This window comes from Mixophyes fleayi, chromosome 4 (genome assembly GCF_038048845.1).
Source record: "Mixophyes fleayi isolate aMixFle1 chromosome 4, aMixFle1.hap1, whole genome shotgun sequence".
NCBI classification, from domain to species: domain Eukaryota; kingdom Metazoa; phylum Chordata; class Amphibia; order Anura; family Limnodynastidae; genus Mixophyes; species Mixophyes fleayi.
In genome coordinates, this window is record NC_134405.1 from 200,206,124 (window position 1) to 200,232,529 (window position 26,406).

Genomic DNA, 26,406 nt, shown 5'->3' on the forward strand with positions numbered 1-26,406 from the left:
TACTACCACTTCCATACTACTAGAGACATTAACCACTTCCTCATATGTGGCAGACTTCATACAGGTCTTCAAGTAAAGGGATTATTTATAAATAAAGGTAAGTGTTTTTCTTTTTTTTTTAAAGGATAAGAGCTACAGACAGTAAACAAACAGAATGGAAACACCTGGGTAAATTAGGGACTCCTAACATATTGAAGCAAAGGATTCCATACAAGTGTGGCTCAGGCATTAAACAAATAACATTCTAGCATGGTCAGGGTTATGTATAACAATGCTGGACTGCCAGGATATATAGAATTATTGCTTGCAAGAGAAGACCTCACTGACTTTATACATAATTGCCAACTTTGGCAAGGAGTGCTCCGGGAGATCGGGGAGAAGGTGGACGCGTGGGGTGGGCCCGGCGGATTGCGTCATTTGGCCCCACACCCTAAACATAAATAACATTTTCTGATCTAAAAACTTGACAGTCAAGGATATCATACCTGGGTTATGGAGCATTAAATGCTCATCACCTGGCAATGCACATTTGCAAGTCCAGTGGTGCAAAGACAAATGACAGTGTACTATCAAGTAGTGGAGGAATGTGATTGGTCAGTTGATCCTTCACCATGTTCTAAACAAATGGAAGAGTTGGCACATGTGAAGCCAACCTAAAGAAACATGAGCTTGTTTTCAAAAATGATCCCATGTTGCCCCCATCCACAGAGCACATTTGGTTACCCAAGAAGATTGTTTCCTTCATTTTGGTGTCCAGTTCTAATTAATTGTAATAATAGGATTTGCATACATTGTTAACAATTGTTTTTAATAGACACATAATTAATGTTACCTGTTTCTTGTCATTAGGAGGACAGATTGGAAATTGTGTTTTGCTTTTCATGATTATGTGAAACACAACTTTTTATATATTTGATTTCAAAATACTGAAAGTGTTGTATCACAATATATTTAGTGTTGTAGACTACATTGCAGCTTTACAAGATTTATTTGAGTTTGTGCTACAATACTGATGTTGTGGGACAATCAATGTTACAGCATTACACAGTTTAATGTAGTGCTCCAGAAAACATGATAAAAGACAATTCCATTATTCCAGAAAAAATATTTACCCAATGTCAGGAACCTCTCCAGCCAGTACAACAACACCCGGAGTCTGCTCTGACAGTCTGGTGTTCACTGGAGCCCCTAGTGGTGGGGACAGACTTGGCCGCAGACTACAGAGGGTCATGTGATGTGTACCAGCTGTGAAAAACCCAGAAGCAGAGGGTAATGGCAGACCGCGAATCCAGAGAACAGGCCGAGATCAGGGGTCACTTGCTAGATAGAATCGTCAGAAAACACGCCAGGGGTCGAGGTCACGAGCAAATCAGCAGAAACGAAGGTACAAGCCAACAGATCAAGGGCACAGGCAAAAGACAAATCCAGAGGACAGGCTGGGGTCAAACATGGCAGACAGAGGTCCAAAGGTTAAACACCAACAGTAGAGCAGCAGGCAGCAACACAGGAGTCTGGAAGCTATAACCGGCAGGGAGGCTAAGCCCTCCCTGCCTTAAATAGTACAAGCAGCCAATCAGAGCCTGGCTCTGAAGTCACACAGTCCCCTGCATAAGATTTATCATATTCGTTAATTAGCCTGCAGGCTGGTGAGGCCAATTTGCGCACGCGCCCGGCTTTCATTCATTGCCGGGACGCGGCGCTGCGGAGGAAGCGTCCGGCCGTTGCCTTGGCAATGTCCTGGTCAGGGCCGGAAGTGACGTCCCGGTCGTCAAGGTGACGGCCGGGACGTCGGGGAGACCAGGAGACGAGTCGTGGCGGCTGTGAGTGCCACCGCGGCTCGTAACACCCATGTGCAGAACCTGAATTATAGCTGGTGCCTCTTCTTCAGAATATCATTCTTCTGCACCATGGCAATAGGTGATACAGTCAGGGGGTGATGGACTAGTGCTGGTGTACTAGAAGTGCAATTTGAGAATCCACCAGATCTACTGATGGCCAAAAAGCTCAAAAACAGCTGGTTTTTTAAATTGTCACACTAGACACTACCCACCTGATTTCTTTTGCATGGTAAAAATACAAAGGATGAAATGTATCACACTACAATTTGCCACACTGCCAGAAAAAGAGAGGTGATTCTGACAGGCGAGATACCTCACACCACATGCTGTTTAAGGGTGTTTATCAATAGTTTAAAAAAAAATAAAAAAATCCTCCTCTTCTGTAACATAGGCAGTAGTACATATTGTCACTCTTAGTGCCACAAGATTCCCAATTTGCTGCCCGTCGATTAAGTTAGTGGGCTTACCGGATATTAACTCAATTGACAACCAGAGCTCCTCGGGAAAAGTCTACTTTGTCTATTTGAAGTTTTTAATTTTTTCCCTTATGGATTATTTCAGATCAAGACAAGAAGATTCTAAGTAAGAAAATACACAAAAATATTAAAGGGCAGACAATATTAAAATAAGTTTTGGGGGCAAAATCATTATTTATTTCATAGACTAAGGGGGCAAAATGAATGATTTCCCTCTGATGAAATTACATGTTGTAATGAAACGCGTCAGTTACTATTCAGAGTTGTTAACTCGGATCTATGTACATCTCTGCTCACTCGTGTGAAATATATATATATGATTTTATTGGATCGATAAACCATCAAATTATCTTCTAATTTTTGGAGTAGTTTTCTAACTGATACACACCCAAGATTGGAGGATCATTACAACAGAACCAATTTTGTTTACAACTTATCACAGCAGTGTACACTGAACTTTTTTTCCATTCAAAATGATTAGATTTACATAATAAAATATATATTGTGGGCCCACATATAAATACCAAAATAATATCATTGTATAAAAAGACTGCTGATCGATCTCGCATACATTTTTTACTCCGCGTTATCATATTATGGAATAGCGTGTGTTACATCTCATTGCTTGATACGGTTTACGTATTTTGTGGACTGGAATTGTTTTTATACATGTATTTTTAAGTATAAAATTTTTAATATGTGATTTAACTTAATTGAGTTCATCTTTTTTTTAACTGATTTAACATTGTGGTTTTACATGCAAAACCGATTAAACAGAATATTTGATTAATTTGGTGACCAGAAGCTGATAATTCTACTTGCCGTGTGCTTTTGTGATATAATATTGTATAGCTCTGCAAGAGTTTGTTTTTTTCTTGGATATATATTTTGTTGAGGAGGATCTCCTTCTTGACAGCTGCTCAATTAGAGACTTTGTTTCAGATTGCTATTGCTAGAGCGCTGTTATAAAAGATGTACTGTGTTTCTTTTGATGCCCCAACATACAGGGTTGGAAATCCTAGCGAAGGGACCCCATTTCTCATGAGGTTATTTTTTTAATTTGAAATAGTGGAATTATCATTTTTTAAATGAAAAAGTATTATGTCCAAAATCGTATTTCATTTTGTGTCACAATATCATTTTCCTTAAAAATTTTGTTCAAATAAAACTATATTTATAACCAATTTTGTGAACAAAATATTTGCTTATTTTATATGAGACTCAAGAAGTCAACTTTGTATTTTTGTGGATTTGCTCTGCATCAGGATCAGAAAATGCACATTCCTGATAAAACTGTTCCAAAGGCTTGCAATCACAATCTACATTCACTCGCAATTGGAAACACAGACCAAAAGTAGGTGCAAAGATGTCATAGAGCCTCAAAATTGGATTTTGTGCTTTTTAATCTATCAGAGATTACCCTCAGAATTATGTTAACTGCTTCTTTTTCCAGTTTGTATAATATAGATTTACACACTGATAATGTAGAAATAAATTGCTTAGTGTATAAGAAATTCCCAATCCTTAAAGTAGCTCCTGCAGAAAAATTTCTACGAAATGATCTTGTGCTGGAACGCTACACACAGGGCTTCATGCTGTTAGCTTTAGGTCAGGACTAAAAGGGTCTTTGATGGAGCAGCGAGAGTCAGTCGTCTTTCTAATGACTATTATTAGGTTGTTTTAAAAAAGCCAGCTCTCTTCTCTTCTAAAGCTGTATCCATCATGTGCAGTCCCTTAAGGGAACACTGCAGCAAATGATTGGAAAATCAAACAATGCAGTCCATTACACATGTTAACAGACCTATATAATTGAGTGAGCCTCTCGTACACAAAACTCCTGTGTACTCTTATTAGGAAATTCAGTATGTCAACAGAGACATACTTCCTTCCTAATTTCTTTCTGAAACATGAGTAAAACATATTAGATACTGCAAAGTACATGCTGAACCAAACCACATACTTACAGCGCATAAATATTTAATGTTTATAAAACAAGTAAAGACTTTGGGCCTGATTTAGAGTTGGATGTAAATGCATTTGTGTGTTATGATTTTGCATGTTAAATTTGTTGCACTGCGCATGCGCACAACTTACTTCAGCATTATGTGCTGCATGTATGTGGAGTTTCTATGTTTTCCCTGTGTTTGCGTGGGTTTCCTCTGGGTGATCCAGTTACCTCCCACACTCCAAAAACATACTAGTGGTTAATTGGCTGCTATTAAATTGACCTTCGTCTGTCTTGCTCTGTGTGTGTATGTTAGGGAATTTGGACTGTAAGCTCCAATGGGGCAGGGACTGATGTGAGTTCTCTGTACAGTGCTGCAGAATTAGTGGCGCCATATAAATAGCTGATGATGATGATTTATCCAACAATTGCGGCCCAAAGTACTTTAAGAAGCAGATCAGAGGCATTCTCGTGCAAGTGGAGTATAAAAATGGCCTGGAGACCCAAGTTAACCATGTCTCCTTGACCTGCACACATATTTACTGTTAGAGTCACATTTGACTTGCATTTTGTAAGTTTATGCTTTTCTCTTACACAAAATAGGTGCCTGGCAACAGGTGTCTCTTTTTCAGGACAGTCCCTCCCTCTGCACTATGGCTTTTTGCTGCACCAGTACTTACAGGCCATGCAAGTTCTAACTTGCACATTAGTTATGTCTCTAGAATTTATATGTGCCTAAGCATAATACAATACAGGCAGATATATGTATCTGCTGTCTGCACATAATGGCATGGTCACGTGCACTTCTAAATCACCCCCCTTTGTGTCTATTACATAGCAGAAATACGCTATTAGGGAATAGTTACAATGTATGTTTATTGTATGTTCTCTGCTTTCAACAGCTATTAATATGGAGGAAGGATGGTCTTCAATTATATTTCTATAGTGTTATGCACGTTTTGTCGCTATCCAATAACGATTATTGAATCTCGATTTGTGTTTCCAACGCACAAATATTTATTCTCAAAAAGTAGCAGAATAATTCAAGTGAAATAATAATAAGTACAGCAGTTACTTATCGCAGGCGCTCTGGATCCAGTGTACAGTCATTCAGGTCTGAAGTCTGTGGTCTATATGACTGAACACTAGATGAAAGCTACTGCTTATATGCAAACAGAAATACAGTAAAACAATGCAGATGGTATGGCTTGCTTCTATTGGTCCAGGCTTCAGGAAGGTCCAGGGGGTTGCAGATCATAGGCTAGTTCAAACTAAAGAATCCAAAGGTGGGGGTCATCTCTCCAAGGGATGTGCTCTTTTCTTCCCGCCAAGACTCCAATTACAACTAGTCTATTAGTATTTTATAGTCAGCATCATATTAAAGGTTTATTCCCCAACATCAATAACTAGAGTATGCAATGTGCGATCTCTTCGCCGAATGCACCGGACAGCTGCTGATGTAAAGGGAATTAATATGATATCAGACATGACACATTTCCTTTAACCTGAACCATATGTATCACTAATATGCATATAACTTATAATATTACACATAAACACTACTATATTTCGACATAAATAACTATGTGTTGCAACTACGATTAATGTGTACTATTTACAAATGTGTGCGTTTGTGCGAAAGTATACAAAAGTGTAAAAACTGTTATTGCCACGTGTCGCGGCTGGATACGCCCTTCCACGCCGTAGCATGCTCTACGCATAATTTCAGACAAAGACAATCAAGTTTGCTCGATATTAATTGAAATGACTTTATCCAATTTGCTGACTTTGACAATAGCACTCATCACCTCTTATGAATCCCATTCATTTAATGGTTCCTTTTATCGAAAAACCCTCTAATAACTTAAAGGTGTAAATTCAATGGTCTACCTACAGGGGCGATACTAAGCAAAAGATCGATATCAGGTTCTAACCCTGCAACCACCTTCTGATCAATCATCACATTGCTTAGTTGAGCAACAACCAATGTTTTGTCATATACCATTATGTACCTCTTGCCTAACACAGCCTATAAATTTACTAAAAACTAGTGACATCACTGAAGCATTCCATGATGTACTTATTCTTAATGAGTCCATACATGTATACTATTTCATAACAAAAAATATCCAATGTATGCAGGAGAAAGATGCACATTAATAGAACAGAATGGAAGGAGCATTGTGGTTCATGGGAAATTTTACTTGCCACCTATCTTAATTAAAATGCCTCCTGAGGCAAGGTTTACATGCCGATACATGAAGAGCCAACATATTATGCAGCAATACACATTGAGGGGCCCATTATACAATAAATAACATACAATTCCATGAAACAAAATACAAAGATGGCCCTGACCAAATGAGCTTACAATATAAGAAGAGTGGGTGTACCCTTTATATATAAGGCAGTAGGATAACTATTGTAGTTGTTGGTGGGGAGAAATACTCATTGAAACAGGCACTGCACTAGTTCTTGTCTTCTGGAAGTTTACAATTACAGGTACAGTGCTAGTTCCTAGGTCCAGGTCTCCATTGTAGATATGAGTGATAGAACATTCCAAAGTGAAGGATAGGACTGAAACAGTATAAAAACAAAGGTAAAAATGTAAATAAAATAATAGAAAAACATTGGAAGTTATTTACAAAGCGGATTGCAAACTGTACCCACACATTGATAAATGCCAGCCTAAGACTAAGAATATGAAGATCCCAGGTATATGCACAAAATAATAAGCCCTATCACCCCTTAAAATAGTCCTAATCCCTTCAATACTCTCTCCAGAATCTTCTGCGTTTGAAATGTTAATAAAATATACTAGAAAAAATTAATAATAAATTATTATCATTATTATTAATATTTATACAGAAAACCTCATACTCCATATATTCTGCAATGAATAGCAAAGCAATACCCTTAACCCCAAGCTCACTTTATCTTTTTCTAGGTCATGCTTGCAGCACCATACCTCCCAACATTGTCCTGGAGGTAATAGGGACAACTTGAGTGCACTGCTACATTGAGGACATGGACACATAACCTGTGTACATGCTAGGCCACTCCTATCTCTTTTCCTCACCCCTACAAAAGCTTTGAATTGCATCAAACACTGGTGAGAGGTGCCAGTAATACCCACTCACCACGGTGAGCAGAACCATACTGCCAATTGGAACAAAGGCACCAATTGTAGGATGGCCAGACTTTCTTGCTTAAATTGGGACAGTTAGGAAATATGCAGCACTGTGTTTAATTGTAAGATGACTGGGCCCCAGTTACCACCCCAAACACATATATATGATCCACCAGTGTGTGCAGCATAGTCATAATGATAAAAAAAAACAATTTTCCCTTACACTTTATTTTTAACAATATTCTGTTTCAGTCTATGTGGATGCATCTTCATGTATAGCTTCAGAGTAAGTAAGTTTGGACTGTTAGAATGCAATTCTTTCCAATTAAAATTTAAGCAATATGGTTCAGCACTGCCCAACTTGCCTGGCTTTGAAAATGAGACACTTTAAGGCATGCCTCTGATATACCCCAGACCACACAGCTCTCTCAATTATTAAGGCTTTGCTTCTAAATCATGAAGCCTCGCCTACATTCAGGACTGTTGTTGAGTATGTGCCCACTTTTCCTTCTTTGATGGTAGGTGGTTAAGGCCTGGACATGATTTGTAATTATCATTTGATCCCAATGAAAATCACAAGCCAGAGATCTAAATGTGAGCTTCTTTACTCAAGCATGCAAGCATAGGTGCAGCACTCTGAAAAGAGTCTGAACAACAATTACTGCATTTACAAAGCCTTACATACCTTTCTTGTTACGGGCCAGATTTTAGTTGCACATCCTGTCCTAGGTTTGACCTTATGCACATCTGGTTCCATGGTAACTAACTACACCAAAGTACATGAATGAGCCTTATCTACCTCTTAGTTAGGTATCAGCTTGGACAGACCTTTCTATTAACTTGTATTAACTAGAAGCATATATACACACTTCTTTTAATTCATTCAAGTTGCATAAAATTCATAACACCAAGTTCCCATTAGTAAAAAAAAAAAAGTCTAATGTTGCTTTTCAAATGAAATGGCAGTTTGATTACAACCATTGGCTGTCACTCAGGATTACACCAGAAGATGTAAGTAGTATGAAATATTTTATGAAAGTTAAGACAGCAAAGAGTTCTGAATCTGAAAGTAGGAACTACTCTCTATGATATCAATTGTATAGTTCTGTGTTTAGATAAAAGCTGTCATTCTGAGAAGTGCTGTACCCCCTAACTACTCCTAACTAGAATCATGGTTGTAGAGTACTTTTGTGTCAATATTAAATAAAAAACTGAACTTCAAAGCAACATTCACTGCAATGAGACATATGGGCTAGATTTACTAAACTGGGGGTTTGAAAAAGTGGAGATGTTGCCTATAGCAACCAATCAGATTCTAGTTATCTTTTATTTAGTACATTCTACAAAATGACAGCTAGAAACTAATTGATTGCCATAGGCAAATTCTCTACTTTTTCAAACCTGTAGTTTAGTAAATCTACCCCATATGTCTCCATCTGTAACTTATTTTTTATGAAATCCTAAATCCTAAGTACAACCAAGTGTTAGAATCAACAAAATACTTCAAGTATTACAATAAGTAAAAACCTCAGACAACACAATGCAGAGATGGTCACAGTTGTAAGAGCAGATTATGTTATCTATTACTCACCATTTTCTGTATTTGAGCAAGTATTGTCTTTTAGTAAAGACAGGCCATGAACATGAATAAGTAGGATGGAGTAGCAAATATATATCAAGAGCCTAGAATTTATTGAAGTATAAGTGGCTAAGGAACTAAAAGATCTTTTCATTGCTTTTTCAACCTGATTTCACATTGTCTGAGCAATTATCAGACTGCATTTAATACCTATGCTGGTTTTCAACTGATCCCTTTTTTTCCCCTCTGTGGGGAGTGCACCCCTAAGGATTGAATAAATAGTTATCCTAGAAATAATTTACATGTGCTTTAAGAGGTGGATTTTTGCTTTTATGTTTTATTTATGATATCTGCTAAATTGCGCCTTTTCTTTGTCCCCTTTATTTCTTGTGATTTGTCTTCACTATTTTGGATATAGCACAAACTATTCCATAAGAGGGCGGCTGTTCTCTGTTATTTTAGCAATGAATTTATGAATTGTTTGAATCTTTAAAGAGGTATAATGTACCTAGAAGAGTGCCTAATCAATACACTGCAGTGAAATTCTAAAGGTATTGTGTTGCTTACTTCCCTGATGTCCTGCATCTGGAAGGGCAGCCCTGATTTCAATTGCCTGTCTTACAGTCACAATTTGTCTTCTAAAGAAGTCAGTGTGTGGTGAAATACGTTAGATGAAGGAGTTATGTTAAATAGACTAAATCAAATAAGTTGATGCTTTATTGAGCAGCAGAGAATCTTTGCATATATCCAAGGCCCCACTGGAGTGGTGAGGGGACATTTATGTTGCTAATTTTACAAAGCTCTTTTAAGCCATTAACTGGATTTTGCGGGATTTAACCCAGTTGGAACTTTTGAATGTTTATTATTTGTCATGATGCTGACAACTCCCAAAATAAAACCAGTCCCTTCCTTCAGGGGCTCGCCGAGTAGTTCAGCGCATGCGCGTCCCGTTGCCAGGCAACGAGACGCTACTCCAGGTCTCGGCGGCGGCTTTCCCAAACTCCCTTGCGGGGGTCCCTTTCGAGGACCTGGGACACGTTAGACTCCGCACCTCTCTGCTGAATAGCATTAATATCAGCAAGCAACCCTCCAGTTTCCAAGGTACGTGACAGTATACTCTGGCCATGCCCATAGATGGAACAGGAGAGCCCTTTGCTCGCGATCTCCTACTTCATCTCGTCCCGTCGAGTTGAGCAGCAAGAGGCGGATCAGGCACGGCTGTTGCAATGTGTCCAAAGAGTAGTCTGAGGACTCGATTCGCTGCAGGGTTCTCTGGCAACCCCCCAAGCTGCTGTTACCACTATGAAAGTTACCACCTTCTGCTCCCACAACCTCCTCTCCTTTCAGTCTACGTATTCCCTCGCCGGAGAAGCACGATGGAGACCCTAAGAGACGCCGTGGCTTTTTGAATCAGTGCGCTATCCACTTTGAATGCAAACCTGCTTTTTCCTCTGAACGCACCAAAGTTGCATTCATAATCTCTCTGCTCAGCGGTCAGGCTCTCGCCTGGGCTTCCCCACTATGGAAGCGTAACGATCCTCTCCTGGAAAACTCGGTCTCCTTCATCGAGATGTTCCGGAAGATTTTTGACGAACCAGGAAGAGTCTCCTCAGCTGCAGCAAGTCTTTTGAATCTCCGTCAAGGTTCCTCTTCGGTCGTTAAGTATGCTGTGCAATTTCGCCCACTAGCCTCAGAGCTACGCTGGAACAATGAGGCCTTAATCGCCACCTTTTGGCAGGGCCTCACCGACCGAATCAAAGATGAATTAGTATCTAGAGAACGTCCCTCAGACTTAGACGCTCTCATCTCCCTCTGTTTCCGGATAGACCTTGGCTTCAGAGAAAGAACCCAGGAGAGGTCTTCGGTTAGATGCACCCCTCGCTTGGCACCCCAATTCCAAAACCCAATACCTCCTCCCGAAGAACCACTGCAGCTCGGGCGTTCCCGATTATCCCCTGAGGAACGTGAGAGACGCTTTATTTGTCTATCAAGACTCTGTCTCAGCCGCTTACCCTCACCGCTGTGGATGGTAATTGTGTCAGCAACGTTTCCATCTCCAGTATTACCTCGCCTGTACGGCTGTTAGTAGGAGCCCTGCATTAAGAGTGGATCCAGTTCCTGGTGCTGCCTCAATCAGTGAATCCTGTCATCTTGGGCCTGCCCTGGCTCCGAGCCCATACCCCCCAGTTCGACTGGGTTCTGGCTGAAGTTACCTCCTGGGGTCCTCAATGTCATAACCAGTGTCTTACCTTACCTCGTCGCTTGGTGTCTCATACCTCCTGCCTTGTCCTTCCATCCGAGACCATTCTTCCTTCCGCCTATGGTCCCTTCTTTTGCAAGATTAAGTCTGAAGTCTTTCCACCTCCTCGCCCTTGGGACTGCCCTATTGATTTGGCTCCGAGTGTCACGTCTTTCACTAGAATTACCACTGACTGGTGTTGGCGCTACTAAACTAGGAGGCACGGAGTCTAACGCCCCACCGGTGTTCACCAGGGACCCCCACAAGGAAGTATGGACTTTGCTGCGTGAAGTGCGCAGGTCGCAGTTCTCCCAGATAGTCACGATTGCAATGGATGAAGCGTGGTCAGACAGGCCGAGTCGAAACCAGAGAAGCACAGTACCACGGCGAGGAGGCAAAAGAGTAGTCCGGAACAGTCCAAGGGGTCAATACCAGAACGGGCAGCGAAGTACAAAAGGAGATCCGGAGGAGTAGTCAGACAAGCCAAGATATATGTATCACAGGAGACAATCAGGAACTACAGGAAAGCTGGAGCAGGTTAGAACCAATACTCTGGCACCCTAATGGTGCCATAGTGAGCTTTAAATAGTGAGCAGGAGGAAATGAGGAGGAAGGTTTCCGGATGATCGCCGAGCAAGCGTCCCGTTGCTAGGGAACCAAAGAGGCGAATCGCGCATGCGCCGCAATCACGTGAGCGGAAGGGCAGAAGGCATCCGTCTCCAGCACCCATGGGAGGTGCGGAGACGGCACCTGACACAGAGTAAACAGGTCCCCCAAGGAAGGATCTATCCTCTGTCTCTTCCTGAGACCCAAGCCATGTCCCAATACATCTCTTAAAATCTGTCTCGTGGGTTCATCAGAAAGTCTTGTTCTCCCACTGGTGCCTGCTTTTTCTTTGTAAGAAGAAGACGGATCCCTTCGTCCCTGCATCCATTACCGTCAGCTGAATAAGATCACTATTAAGAACCGCTACTTCTCATCTCTGACCTGTTTGACAGAATCAGTGGCGCTCAGATCTATTCTAAATTAGATCTACAAGGGGCCTTTTATTTCATCCGTATCTGCCAAGGGGACGAATTAAAGCCCGCCTTTAATACTCAGATGGGCATTATGAGTATCTTGTGATGCCCTTTGATTGCCCCGTCAGTTTTTCAGTCATTTGTCAATTACATTTTCCAGGACCTTTTGTACAAGTCTGTTGTGGTCTACCTTGATGGCATCTTGATTTTTTCACAAGACATTTCAGCTCACCGGACTCATGTCATTGAAGTTCTCGCTTGTCTCAGCAGTCATCAGATTTACAGCAGACTGGAAAAATGCATCTTCGAGGTCAAACAGGTTCCATTCCTTAGTTTCATCATATCTGGTTCCGGGTTACAGATGGATCCTGAGAAAGTGGCTGCGATCAACAACTGGCCTCTCCCAGAGGGCCTCACGGCTGTTCAGAGATTTGTAGGTTTTGCCAACTATTACAGGCAGTTCATTAAAGGCCTTTCTACTATCATTGCTCTGATTACTGCTCTCACTCGGAGATCTGCCAATCCTAAATGTTGGTCACTCGAAGCAATGTTGGCCTTCGACCAGTTAAAACGAGCCTTCTCGTCAGCTCCAGTTCTCTCTCCACCAAATCAACAAGAACCTTTCTTCCTCGAAGTTGATGCCTCTTCCGTTGGAGTCAGAGCAGTCCTCTTTCAGAAATCCGGTTCTGGCATCCATCTTCCCTACCCTTTTCCAAGAGATTTTCCAGTTGTGAGAAGAATTATGGAATTGGGGATAAAGAGCTACTCGCCAGGCTCGGTGGGCATAACTTTTTCTCCCGATTCTCCTTCTTATCTATCATCCAGGTTCCAAAATTTTTTCGAGCGGATGCTCTTTCCCATTTCTTCGACAACTCTGACCTTTGTACTCCTTCCGAACCCCAATCTATTTTGGATCCCACCAGTATTATAGCTCTTACCAAGACCTCTGCCAAGACACCTCCTAGAGAATGCTCATATTTGGAATCTCACTTATGATGGGTATACTCTTCTAAGCTATCTGGGCATGCTGGAGTTAAGACGACTTACGCTACTGGTGGCCCACGTTGCATTCCGATATCCGTAAATTTGTGGCCTCTTTTGCAATTTGTGCCTGAAACAAGAATCCCAGACTTGCTCCTTCTGGTCTCCTGCATCCCCTTCCTATTACTGACTCCTTTTGGCAGAGCATTTCTATAGACTTTATCACAGATCTTCCCCCTATTAATGGCTATAATACTAGCTGGGTGTTACAACTGTCTGTTGTTTGTACCTAGCAGCAGTGCCTCATACCACCAGAGGTGCTGCTGTTCTGTTCCTGAACTCTTCTACGTGCCTGAAGGAGTTAATCTCCTTGCATTATGCCTGATTAGAACTGCACCTGTTGCACTGCTTTAAGTACCTGCCTCTAGCTGTGCTCTGTGCAGTTCATCCGTTTGTTCCTGGCTGCTGCTAACCTGCTCCTGTTCTGTTTGGTATATACCTGCTGGATTGTATTTCTGTGTATGACCCCTGCCTGTACCTTGGACCTTACCTGCTTGCCTGAGACCCCGAATCGTTTGCCTGTACCTTGGACCTTACTTGCTTGCCTGAGACCCCAAATCGTTTGCCTGTGCCTTGGACCACGCTGTTTTGCCTGTTGCCCTGACCTTTTGGACAGATTTCTGGACCTCGCTTATTCGCTTGATCTCTGCCTGGCTATTTGGATTTGTTTGTCTGGTCTCTATTTGATCCCTGGACTCTGTCTGCTTTCCTGGACAGCCTTGTGCCTTCTGGACTGGGGTAAACTTATTATACTTGTTCCTGCCATTTTACTATACAGTCTCTTTTGGAACCTGTTATCCGTGGATTTGAGTTATCTTTGTTTATATATTTACCTGCTCTTCATGAATGCACTGGGATTCATAACATGATGAACTGCCATACAATCTGGGCCTGCTGATTGCACGCCCTCTGCCTTAGTCCTGGAATTCCTATGTTTTTTGCATTAAACTCTGTGTTTGGCTAATAGACATGTCTGTAAGTTCACAATTACAAATGCTGCAAATGGACATTATTCAGCTCTGTTACCAAATCATACAAATATCCACTTTACTCCAAGAACTGCTTAAAACTCTTCCTGCTGCTGTGATAAGTAGTTTCAACACTAATTCTGATTTTAAAGCAACAAACTCCTCTAATGAAAGCATGCAGACCGCAGAGAATCCTCCCAGAACTTTTTCTGACATTGGTGCTGCATCTATGGTAATGCAAGCGGTCCCTACCATTAGGGATTCTAAACAACCAAGCTACCTGCGTCCCCCTCTCACTGAGGAGGAACAATGGCGCAGAAGGATTGGTAAACTATGCCTCTACTGCGTCAGTGGCGAACATTTCTTACAAAGCTGTCCACTCCGCAGACCACAACATCCTATGGAGCAGTCTTCAGTGTGCCCCTCTCCAGACCCTGGATTGTTCTGCACATCACCTCCTGTTGCTTTACTTCAGCCTAATCTGCCAGTTCCAGTTGCCGACTGTCCTGCGGTGCCAGTTCCAGTTGCCGACTGTCCTGCGGTGCCAGTTCCAGTTGCTGCCTGTCCTGCGGTGCCAGTTCCAGTTGCCGCCTGTCCTGCGGTGCCAGTTCCAGCTCCCGCCAACACTGAGTCTCCGGCCATTGCCTCCTGTTCCGAGATGCCAGCCTCTGCCTTCAGTTCTGAGTCTCCTGTCGCTGTGTCCGGTCCTGAGTCTCCTGCCGCTGTGTCCGGTTCTGAGTCTCCTGCCGCTGTGTCCGGTTCTGAGTCTCCTGCCGCTGTGTCCGGTACTGAGTCCGCTGCCTCTACTCCCGAGTCTTCATCCGCTGCCTCTACTCCCGAGTCTTCATCCGCTGCCTCTACTCCCGAGTCTTCAGCCGCTGCCTCTACTCCCGAGTCTTCAGCCGCTGCCTCTACTCCCGAGTCTTCAGCCGCTGCCTCTACTCCCGAGTCTTCAGCCGCTGCCTCTACTCCCGAGTCTTCAGCCGCTGCCTCTACTCCCGAGTCTTCAGCTCCAGAGGGGGCGCTGCCCTTACAGTCTGCTCCAGAGGGGGCGCTGCCTTTACAGTCTGCTCCAGAGGGGGCGCTGCCCTTACAGTCTGCTCCAGAGGGGGCGCTGCCCTTACAGTCTGCTCCAGAGAGGGCGCTGCCCTTACAGTCTGCTCCAGAGAGGGCGCTGCCCTTACAGTCTGCTCCAGAGAGGGAGCTGCCCTTACAGTCTGCTCCAGAGAGGGCGCTGCCCTTACAGTCTGCTCCAGAGAGGGCTCTGACCCTCCAGCCCGTTACAGAGAGGGCTCTGACCCTCCAGCCCGTTACAGAGAGGGCTCTGTCCCTCCGGCCCGTTACAGAGAGGGCTCTGTCCCTCAGGCCCATTACAGAGAGGGCACTGTCCCTCCAGTCCCCTCCCGAGTTGCCTGTCCACGCGGTTCAGCCCGAGTTGCCTGTCCACGCGGTTCAGCCCGAGTTGCCTGTCCACGCGGTTCAGCCCGAGTTGCCTGTCCACGCGGTTCAGCCCGAGTTGCCTGGCCACACGGTTCAGCCCGAGTTGCCACTCTATACGGTTCAGCCCGAGTTGCCACTTGGTGCTGTCTGCTCTGAGGCATCTCACAGTGCTGTCTGCTCTGAGGCATCTCACAGTGCTATCCAGTCGGAGTGCTGTGCCCAGTCCGGGTTTCCTGTCAAGTGTGCCCAACTTCTGCTCTACCGTCCCTGCCGGGGACTCTGCAGAGACTGCTGCACAAGCTGGGAACTCTTCAGAGTCTGCTATTGAGCCTGAATGCCTAAAAGCTTCTTCAGAATCCTCAGACTCCTCCAGCCTTCTTTGACGGAGACCTGAAAGAATTTTCTTTAGTCCTTCAAGCTTGTATGAAGCAATTTGAAGAATTTCCAGTATTTTTCTCTGACCAATTTAACCAAGTTGGTACGATTATCATGAATTTCGGAGGGGAGCCACACACTTGGGCTTATCCCTTCTTAAATCTGATGATCCCATTACCCACAACACCATGGACTTTGTAAATGCAGTCTGTCAGAAATATCTTCTACCTCCAGTAAAGTCACCTGATCGGGGTCTCTCTATGCCACCTCAGTTTCAACAAGCATCAACCTTGGTGACTGGCTTTTTGGGCATACCGCCATCTTCTAATAGAATAAAAGGTCCTATCCCGGCCCTTGGCTGGGACTCAGACTCTGAAAGTGAATTTGTTGAAGATACAAGAGACTTAGTGGATGAACTTGCCAATTCTTCTTTTGCTTTTGAGGAATTGGGTCTTCTCTGTACTCCTTTGGAGAAGAGCCCAATTGGATCTTCAGGAAGATCCCATAAAAAGAAAAAGAAGTAGAGGAGGAAGACCTGAAGGGAGCTTGTATGGAGCGTCTGGAATCCGCTCCTTAAAGTGGGGGCTATGTTACAACTATGTCTGTTGTTTGTACCTAGCAGCAGTTCATCCGTTTGTTCCTGGCTGCTACTAACCTGCTCCTGTGCTGTTTGGTATATACCTGCTGAATTGTATTACTGTGTATGACCCCTGCCTGTACCTTGGACCTTGCCTGCTTGCCTGAGACCCTGAATCGTTTGCCTGTACCTTGGACCTTGTCTGCTTGCCTGAGACCCCAAATCGTTTGCCTGTACCTTGCACCACGCTGTTTTGCCTGTTGCCCTGACCTTTTGGACAGACTTCTGGACCTCGCTTATTCGCTTGATCTCTGCCTGGCTATTTGGATTTGTTTGTCTGGTTTCTATTTGATCCCTGTCTGCTTTCCTGGACAGCCTTGTGCCTTCTGGACCGGGGTAAACTTATTATACTTGTTCTTGCCATTTTACTATACAGTCTCTTTTGGAACCTGTTATGCGTGGATTTGAGTTATCTTTGTTTATATATTTACCTGAATAAAGACACTTTGCCTTACACTTCCATTGCTCTTCGTGACTACACTGGGATTTATAACACTGGGTCGTGTTAGACAGATTTTCCAAAATGGCTCATTTTGTTCCTCTGGTCGCTCTCCCCACTACATCCAAGCTAGCTCTCATTTTTATCAAAGAGATCTTCAGATAACATGGTTGCCCCTGTGAAATTATCAAACGGCCAAACCAATCGGGTGAACCAAGACCTCGAGGTCTTTTTACGATGCTTCTCCTCTGACAATCAGACAGACTGGTCGAGCCTCCTTCCCTGGCCAGAGTACTCCCACAACTTCTATCTCCATGAGTCCTCCGGCTTCTCCCATTTTTTCACTGTCTATGGGACAGCACAGTGGCCTACTGGTTAGCACTTCTGCCTCACAGCACTGGGGTCATGAGTTCAATTCCCGACCATGGCCTTATCTGTGTGGAGTTTGTATGTTCTCCCCATGTTTGCGTGGGTTTCCTGTGGGTGCTCTGGTTTCCTCCCACACTCCAAAAACATACTAGTAGGTTAATTGGCTGCTATCAAAATTGACTCTAGTGTCTCTCTCTCTCTCTCTCTGTGTGTGTATGTTAGGGAATTTAGACTGTAAGCTCCAATGGGGCAGGGACTGATGTGAATGAGTTCTCTGTACAACGCTGCGGAATCAGTGGAGCTATATAAATAAATGGTGATGATGATGATTCCACCCACCCTCCTAGACTTTTCTACCAATGTTTCTTCTTCTGTCCATGCTGCTGATGCTTTGGTACGGGATTTAATGCATATCTGGGTAGTTATGATGTTTTTCATGTTTCACTCCTGAAGCCACTAATCAACAGTAAATTCCACCGACTCCCCTCTCGCCCCGCTCTTATTCGGACCCTGGCTGGTGATTGAATTTGAGGTTAGTAGTATTGTGGACTCTCGTATTCTTCACAGACATCATCAGTTTCTGGTTCATTGGAAGGGCTTTGGTCCAGAGGAGAAATCTTGGGTTAACAAGGAGGATCTCCATGCTCCACTCATGTTGAAGCAGTTTTTTAAAGAAAAGTCTACACTTCCTTCTGAACGGAGAAGGGGGTGGTACTGTCGAGCAACCAGACGCACTTCCTTTGCCAGGCAACGGGACGCTACTCTAGGTCCAGGCGGAGGCTTTCCACGTCACCGCTGCCGGTAATTAGTCCCTCTCCTACCTCTATATATTCCAGGCTCTAGCACCAGACAGGTGCCAGAGTATTGGGTCCCCCAGCTCCTGCGCTTCCTGTGTTCTTGCATTTCTGATTGTCTCCAGTGTTCTGACCCGGCTATTGTTCTTGACCTGCTTGTGTTTACTCCCCTTGGCTTATTCTGACTCCAGTGTTTGACCCAGATTGTTTGACTACGTTTGTGGATTCTTCTTTGGTATCTTCATTGCCTGTGTGGTTTGACAAGGATTGCCTGACACCTCTTCCATCTACGCTTCGCTGATTACTCACTCTGAGGACCGCAACCTGCGTGTCTCCCACAGCTAAGCCCAAACTCCCTTGCGGGGGTCCCCGGTGAAGACCTGGGACACGTTAAACTCTGCACCTCTCTGCTGAGTAGCGTTAAAATCAGCAAGAAACCCTCCAGTTTCCTAAGTACATGACATGGGGGATGAAGTCGAGGTTGAAGGATTGAAGTAGACTTGTGACGTACAAACAAAACAAGAGGGGAGGTGAGGGGCAAACTCGGATCATCATCATCATCATTTATCAGCAACATATTAGAACATTTTTAAAGGAAAGAAAATGTAGGTAGCCCAGTGACCCAGCCCACGGTATCCCACTATAGGACCAGCTGGTGGGCATGGGGGCAGAAGTCCACAGCCCAGCCAGTCCCTTCTACTTTTAGACTGCAAAGTGAGAAAGTTGCAATCTATCTGATGCCAACCTTGCACAGCTGAACAACTGACCACTGCATCTCAGCTGAACAACTGACCACTGCATCTAACATCGTCAGCAACGCACATAAGCAAATCGGGGACAGGTGGTGACTATGGGGTCTATGCATTAATATAATGAAGTGCCAGTAAATATGCATTGCTACAAAATACAGCAATGCATATTTAAGCGCTGCTGAAATACATCATGCTGGGGCTAAGTGACCCTTCTTGTATGAACTGTTTTTCCTATTTACCGGCAGCCCAGCACTTCCACAGTGAGGGATACAGCCAGGGTCGGACTGGCCCGCCGGGGGACCGGTCTATCCCCCGGTAGGCCCCGACCCTGATCGCTCCCCTCTTCGTTGGTGGGGGAGCGAGTAACTGAAGACAAAAAAAAACAAAAAAAACCTTGCGTGTCTGCGGCGCTGGCTCCGTGCGCACTGAATGCCGGGCGTGACGTCATCACGCCCGACATTCAGTGAGGAGCGCCGCAGACAGAAGACAGAAGACAGAAGAGAATAAAGAATCAGATAGAAAAGGTAAGTGAGGGAATGGAAGAAAGAAGAGAGCATGAAGGCAGAGCATGAAGGCAGAGCGTGAAGGGGGAGCATGAAGGGGGAGCATGATGGCAGAGCATGAAGGGGGAGCATGAAGGCAGAGTGGAGGGGGAGCATGATGGCAGAGCATGAAGACAGAGTGGAGGGGTAGCATGAAGGGGGAGCATGAAGGGGGAGCATGAAGGCAGAGTATGATGGCAGAGTGGAGGGGGAGCATGAAGGCAGAGCATGAAGGCAGAGTGGAGGGGGAGCATGATGGCAGAGCATGAAGGGGGAGCATGATGGGAGAGCATGATGGCAGAGTGAAGGGGGAGCATGATGGCAGAGTGGAGGGGGAGCATGATGGCAGAGCATGAAGGGGGAGCATGATGGGAGAGCATGAAGGCAGAGTGAAGGGGGAGCATGATGGCAGAGTGGAGGGGGAGCGTGAAGGGGGAGCATGAAGGGAGAGCATGATGGCAGAGTGGAGGGGGAGCATGATGGCAGAGTGGAGGGGGAGCATGATGGCAGAGTGGAGGGGGAGCATGAAGGCAGAGTGGAGGGGGAGCATGAAGGCAGAGTGGAGGGGGAGCATGAAGGCAGAGTGGAGGGGGAGCATGAAGGCAGAGTGGAGGGGGAGCATGATGGCAGAGCATGAAGGGGGAGCATGATGGGAGAGCATGATGGCAGAGTGAAGGGGGAGCATGATGGCAGAGTGGAGGGGGAGCATGATGGCAGAGCATGAAGGGGGAGCATGATGGGAGAGCATGAAGGCAGAGTGAAGGGGGAGCATGATGGCAGAGTGGAGGGGGAGCATGAAGGCAGAGTGGAGGGGGAGCATGAAGGCAGAGTGGAGGGGGAGCATGAAGGCAGAGTGGAGGGGGAGCATGAAGGCAGAGTGGAGGGGGAGCATGAAGGCAGAGTGGAGGGGGAGCATGATGGCAGAGTGGAGGGGGAGCATGATGGCAGAGTGGAGGGGGAGCATGAAGGCAGAGTGGAGGGGGAGCATGAAGGCAGAGTGGAGGGGGAGCATGAAGGCAGAGTGGAGGGGGAGCATGAAGGCAGAGTGAAGGGGGAGCATGATGGCAGAGTTAAGGGGGGCCAGGAGAAGGGGGAAACAAAAGCAGCATGACACAGGGTGATGAAGGGGGGGCAAAAACAGCATGGAGGGCGCAGTCTGATCATAAGGAGGCCCAGCATGGTGATTAAGGGGCACAGTAATGTGTGTGTGATGGCACAGCGGGCTTGTGGCAATGTAATGTGTGTGTGGTAGGTGGTAGCTAAATAATGGGTGCTATTTTCTTTGTAGGGTGAAGGTGGGACAATTTAATTTAAGATGGGGTGGTTTGGGGGCTTTTAATTAAATGTGAATATGAATTATTTAATGGCAGTGACGGTTGCGGGAAATAGGTATATTTATTATACGTATTATACATAAATGCGATTTATTGCAGGGGCTGTCTGGGGGGAGGGAAATAGGTTTATTAAATGGGAATACTATAACTTTAATGTTGTGGCTGGAGGAAGGCCTAAGTATTAATTGTTGGTCCTATTGATTTAATGCCAGGGCTGGTTGGAATCTTCTAAATGTACCCATTATTTTTTCCAAATAGGGCCCTCAACATTCCAAGATCCAGACAAGCAGCAACTAAAGAAACCAGCAGCTGCAGGTGGTAAAAGTGACAACAACAGGTAGGACAGTCTGTCAAAAATTCTGAGTCTAGTGCAGGCTTGGCTAACCTGTGGCACTCCAGGTGTTGTGAAACTACAAGTCTCAGCACACCCTTCCAGCAATAAGCTGCTATATATTGGCAAAGCATGCTGGGGCTTGTAGTTTCACAACACCTGGAGTGCCACAGGTTAGCCAAGCCTGGTCTAGTGGGACAATACTGATTTATGGCGACTGTTCTGCCCAATCTAAGGGGCAGGTCAGACTGTGTACTCTTTATACACACACTGCATTCTTTATATACTACACTATGGTGCTAGCTGTCCTTCGTGGGCTGACCACTCCCCCTCTAGCGTCTAGTCTCGCCTCTATGATGACTGGCCACACCCCCTCTGGTGGGCCCCTAGCATTGCAGTTCCCCGGTGGGCCCTTCATGCCCCAGTCCGACACTGGATACAGCAAAGCCAGAGACAGTGACAGATAACGCCATCCTGGGATGCTTTTCAAAAAAGCACAGTCCCCTTACTAACCTATAGTGACTGATAGGTAAGGCAGGAGAAATTTTTTATTTTAAATCTTTGATTTCTCCTGTCAAAAACCATTGATACATTCTCCGATTGCCGTTTTACAGAGAAAATTGTTATTTTCTCAGTATGAATGGCTGATCGCAGTTTAATGTCCCAACATTTCTTTACATGAACTATGGCTATCCAAAGTGCTTCCGCGACACAAGACTCACTGCACATACAACGTTATTTTATTACCAGGCAGGATGATTATATTTATACTAAGTACAACATCTACTCCTATGCGCCTTGTGGATACCTTACTTATAATTCGCGGTCACTCGTGTGACGTCACCCACACGACTAGCCTATCAGGGCTCTTCTATCATTACCCTGCGTTGACGCAGCAACGTGAGTGTCCCCGACGTGAAAGTAGTAGCGTGACTTCTGATTGGTGAATGTCAGAGAGTTGTGTGTGACGCTGGTTGAGGAAGATGGCGGCTACAAGTAGTCAGTTTTCAGACCTACGTGAAATCAAAAAGCAGCTGCTGAGTGTAAGCTGGCTGTGCCGGGAGCGGGGTTTGATGCATAGTGTTAAATGGTGAGCCGCCCATTAGAAGATTTTTGCAGTAGAGGTTTCTATGCATAATGTTCATACACAATGATTGAGGCACATTGATGTACGTTACGTCTTTAATTGACAGAATGCTCGGAGATTTGCAGCACAAACATTTCCGATGTATTTGAAGCTGGCAGCAAGGATATTGCTATATGTTTGGAGTTATTATGGGAGTGTGCCCTTCTGTGTGATAAAGATCTGGTCATTTTATTAATATAATTCAGCCAGATAGTTATTGCAATATAAATATTTACTACTTCTCATTCACTACACTGTGATGTGTAGGAGTATGCAATAGACATTGAATCATTAATGCTTTCTGCACTCTTGTTAAATTGCATAGTTATCAACAGTAACAGTCCATGTTTGTGATGGGCACTCCCATCCTGTGAACATGTCCCTGGTCATTGTTGTTCATGACGGTGTCCCATGATTTTAACATTGACTGTTTACTCAGTAATAAGACTAGTTATCCCAAATTTCCAAGTGTAGGCCAATTAAAAAAAAATGTCCTGTCAGTTTTTGCCCTTAAAAGTGGCATTATTGAGAGGAGGAGGGGGGGGGCGACGAATTTTTAATTTAATAAATTAATTAGAATACCATGACTATCAGAAAGAAAGTCAGATTACTTGCGTACAGTTTAATTGTGTTAGAAGGAAAAATAAATACAAGTTTTGCATGATCATGTGCAGTGGTCATGGTATGGTGTGTGTTGTACTTGTAGGCAGAATAACTAGACTACATTACTTTGTAGGTGCTGGGATGTACTAATTGTATGTGTAATTCTATTCAGACATTGTGAACCATATAGCTATAATTATATACACACTCAATTGTTTATTTAAGAGATGATTGAACAGTCAGTCCAAAATTTGCGACTGCAGCAATGCATGTTTTCCCTATAATTCAGTGGAGTTCAGCTGACAAGTTTGTTTTCACGTTTATAGGCACTAATACCTATTGTTCGGACTCATTAACAAGCTCTCTGATTAAAGAAAACAATATGTTGTAGCATTTAGCATCTTTGTTGTTGTTGTGAGATGGAAAATTCCTGTTTTGAAAATATTTCTTAAAGATTATCCTGTTGAGTAAAACTGGGCTACACTTGTGTATGAGAAGTGTTTTATTATTTTGAAATCTAAGCAAGCAATAAACAATTTGTGTGTTAATTTAGTGGAAGTTCTCTTATTTATGTTAGGGTTTTAGCAAACTATTCATATTGTTCTTGATCTGTTCATACAGTGTAACAAAAATAGTTTTATCACATTTCACTGTATTGATATTTTACTATTTAAAGCTTGGTCATTCTCAGCACTGTTTTGTTTCTCAGTATTGTAGTTTTTCCTATTGCAATTTTGGGATTCACACATTCCTGATCAGCAGTGAGTTTCATCCACTCTTTCAATTATTTGATTATTATGACGTTTATGTAAAAGGTGTTTTTTCTCTTTATTGTATTTCATTTATTAATAAGACTTACAGTGCACAAAAAAGTTTTTCTTGCTGTTTTTAATGCATTGATTATTCATTCCTCAAGCTGATTATGTAATCTTGTCTTAGTGATTGTATGTGCATTGGCAGTGAAACTTTGTTCATATCTACAGTGTTTTTAAACTGTGCACTTCAAAGGTATGCAAATGTACTGTAAGGTTTGTCTTTCTTGTGCAAAACTATTTTTCATTTTCTGTCATATTCAGGGCATCTGAATTGGCTTTCTCTTTGGAATCTATTCCTTTAAATGAGCTACCACCAACACCTGCACTCACAGAGGTATGTCTAAAGATCCTCAAACTGCATGTAGCTGTAAAGTGTGCCACCCAACATAATTTGCCACAGTGAGTGAGCTAAAATAAAACCTTGACATACCCAACAGGAACAATGTCAAACAGCATCCCAAGTATCAGAAGGTCTGAATGCAAATATAAAAACACAAATGCAAAGCATTTCCCAGGCGCAAGGGGAAAAAAGTGATCTGCAATATTATTATTACATGTACCTGTTATAATTAATTTTCTGTTACAATGTCCCAAACAATGCACATCAAAGCTCTAATAGACTGGCTCAACTGCAACACCTTTGGAGCATAAGCTTATTTCAGGTGCACTTCTAAACAACCTCACTGAATACTCATTCTTAGGGCTAGATTTACTAAACTGCTGGTTTGAAAAAGTGTAGATGTTGCCTATAGCAACCAATCAGATTCTAGTTATCATTTATTGAGTACATTCTATAAAATTACAGCTAGAATCTGATTTGTTGTTTAGGCAGCATCTCTAGTTTCTCAAACCCGCAGTTTAGTAAATATACCCATTAGCCGCTAAGGAGAAGGCTAGTTGTGTCTACAACACTTCATCAGTGAAGTACAATACCCTAATTATATGATATGATGGACAATGATAGGATCAAATCAACCCCTTATAGAAATAGGAATACATATGCCCTTTTTTAATCTGTAACCATTATTCAGAATTCTGATTTACTACTTGTAACCAGATGGCTGCAGTAACTACAAACCTAACAAGATGTATCATTATTGCCTGTGCTTTATTGCTTATTTTGTGATAGACATGCCTGCGATGTTGTGTATACACAGGACTATTGGTTTCCATAACCATTTGTTTGAATTTTTGAGTTACTACTTGTAACCAAATTGAATCGGTAAAGGGGGCTGCATTAGCTAGAAACCTAGCAACATGTATCATTGTTGTTTATTCTCCTCTAACACGGAGTAGTGATGTCAGCATTTCTCATCTTAGTAGCAATGCCGAGTTAAGTAGTGTCATCTGCACAGACATGTAATTGTACACAGCTAAACCAGTTAGTGCTACTAGCATTGCCCCACATGCTGTATCATATCTGTATCCTCTATATTATACCTGTATAGCCAGTAAGGAAAGCACAATTTATCAATGCTCAAAGTGTATACCTTAGATTCTTTCTTCTGAAGAAAAGCAGCCCAATATAGGGTTACCAATAATTATCTCTAATTAAAGGTACACTGGGGTGAGCTTGATCTCTGGAAAGAGAACATAGCTTTCTGTAAAAATATTTGTTTAATGGTCTGAGAACCAGCCAACTCTTCAAATCTTACAGGGCTGAATGAGACAGCTAGTCCCTTCCAAATGGCAAAAAAAACCTTGTCAATGATGGAGAGAAAGCACCTTCCAATTGGGTGACAATTGTCATATGAATTCTTCACACAATGACTAGAATTGCAAAGTGATGTACAGTAAAGAAAATAGCCTCCAAAATACCAGAGTTTTGACGACTGAAAATAAAATTTTACACGGTCAGTTAAATGATCTTATATTAGTTACCTTCTACTGTGAACATGATATTTGAGAATGTGTGTGTATGTATATATACGGTGTGTGTAGATATATATACACTAGTAATAACAAGCACATGAATAGGAAAATAAGAGTGGTACCGTTATCACAGTTTTCAAATGCAGCACTGCATTCTGCCAGTAAAATAAATTGTAATGGTAAAAGTCCAATGTATGAATATCACACGGCCAATGTGTCTAAAGCAAGCATTAGTTTTCATGCGATTTAATTTATTTTCCCAGTGCACATGTGTGAGCAAGCCCCAAACGTTGGGTTATCCCTTTTACTCTTTTACCTAGGTCATTAATTTTATTTTATGTTTGTGCCAGGAGGATGCCCAGGATTTGGATGCATATACACTGGCTAAGTCTTATTTTGACTTAAAAGAATATGATAGAGCTGCATACTTCCTTAGAGGGTGTAAGAGCCAGAAGGCCTACTTCTTGTACATGTACTCCAGGTATTTGGTAAGAGTATGGTATATATTTTTATATACATATATATGTCTATATTTAAACATAATGTTTGCAAGTTTTGATTGTAAAAGGGTAGAGCAAAGCATACAATATTTTAAGAATAAATACCCGTTTTTGACTCCTATAAACTGGTGATTTAATAGAACAACTATATAATTACATGTAAAGAAAGCTACCTTTCCTAATGAAATAATAGGAGTACTGATGTTGTTGCGCCAGCATGTGTTCAGAAAACATACCTCTCA

General features: G+C 43.2%; 1 long non-coding RNA gene across 1 annotated transcript; it reads left to right on the forward strand.

The window, feature by feature from the left end:
* The first annotated feature begins 22,187 nt into the window (after positions 1 to 22,187).
* On the forward strand, positions 22,188 to 26,171 carry LOC142150049 (uncharacterized). The gene is made up of 3 exons (XR_012690989.1): positions 22,188 to 22,338; positions 24,054 to 24,126; positions 26,015 to 26,171. It is a non-coding gene; the product is annotated as an uncharacterized LOC142150049 (long non-coding RNA).
* Positions 26,172 to 26,406: the final 235 nt, after the last annotated feature.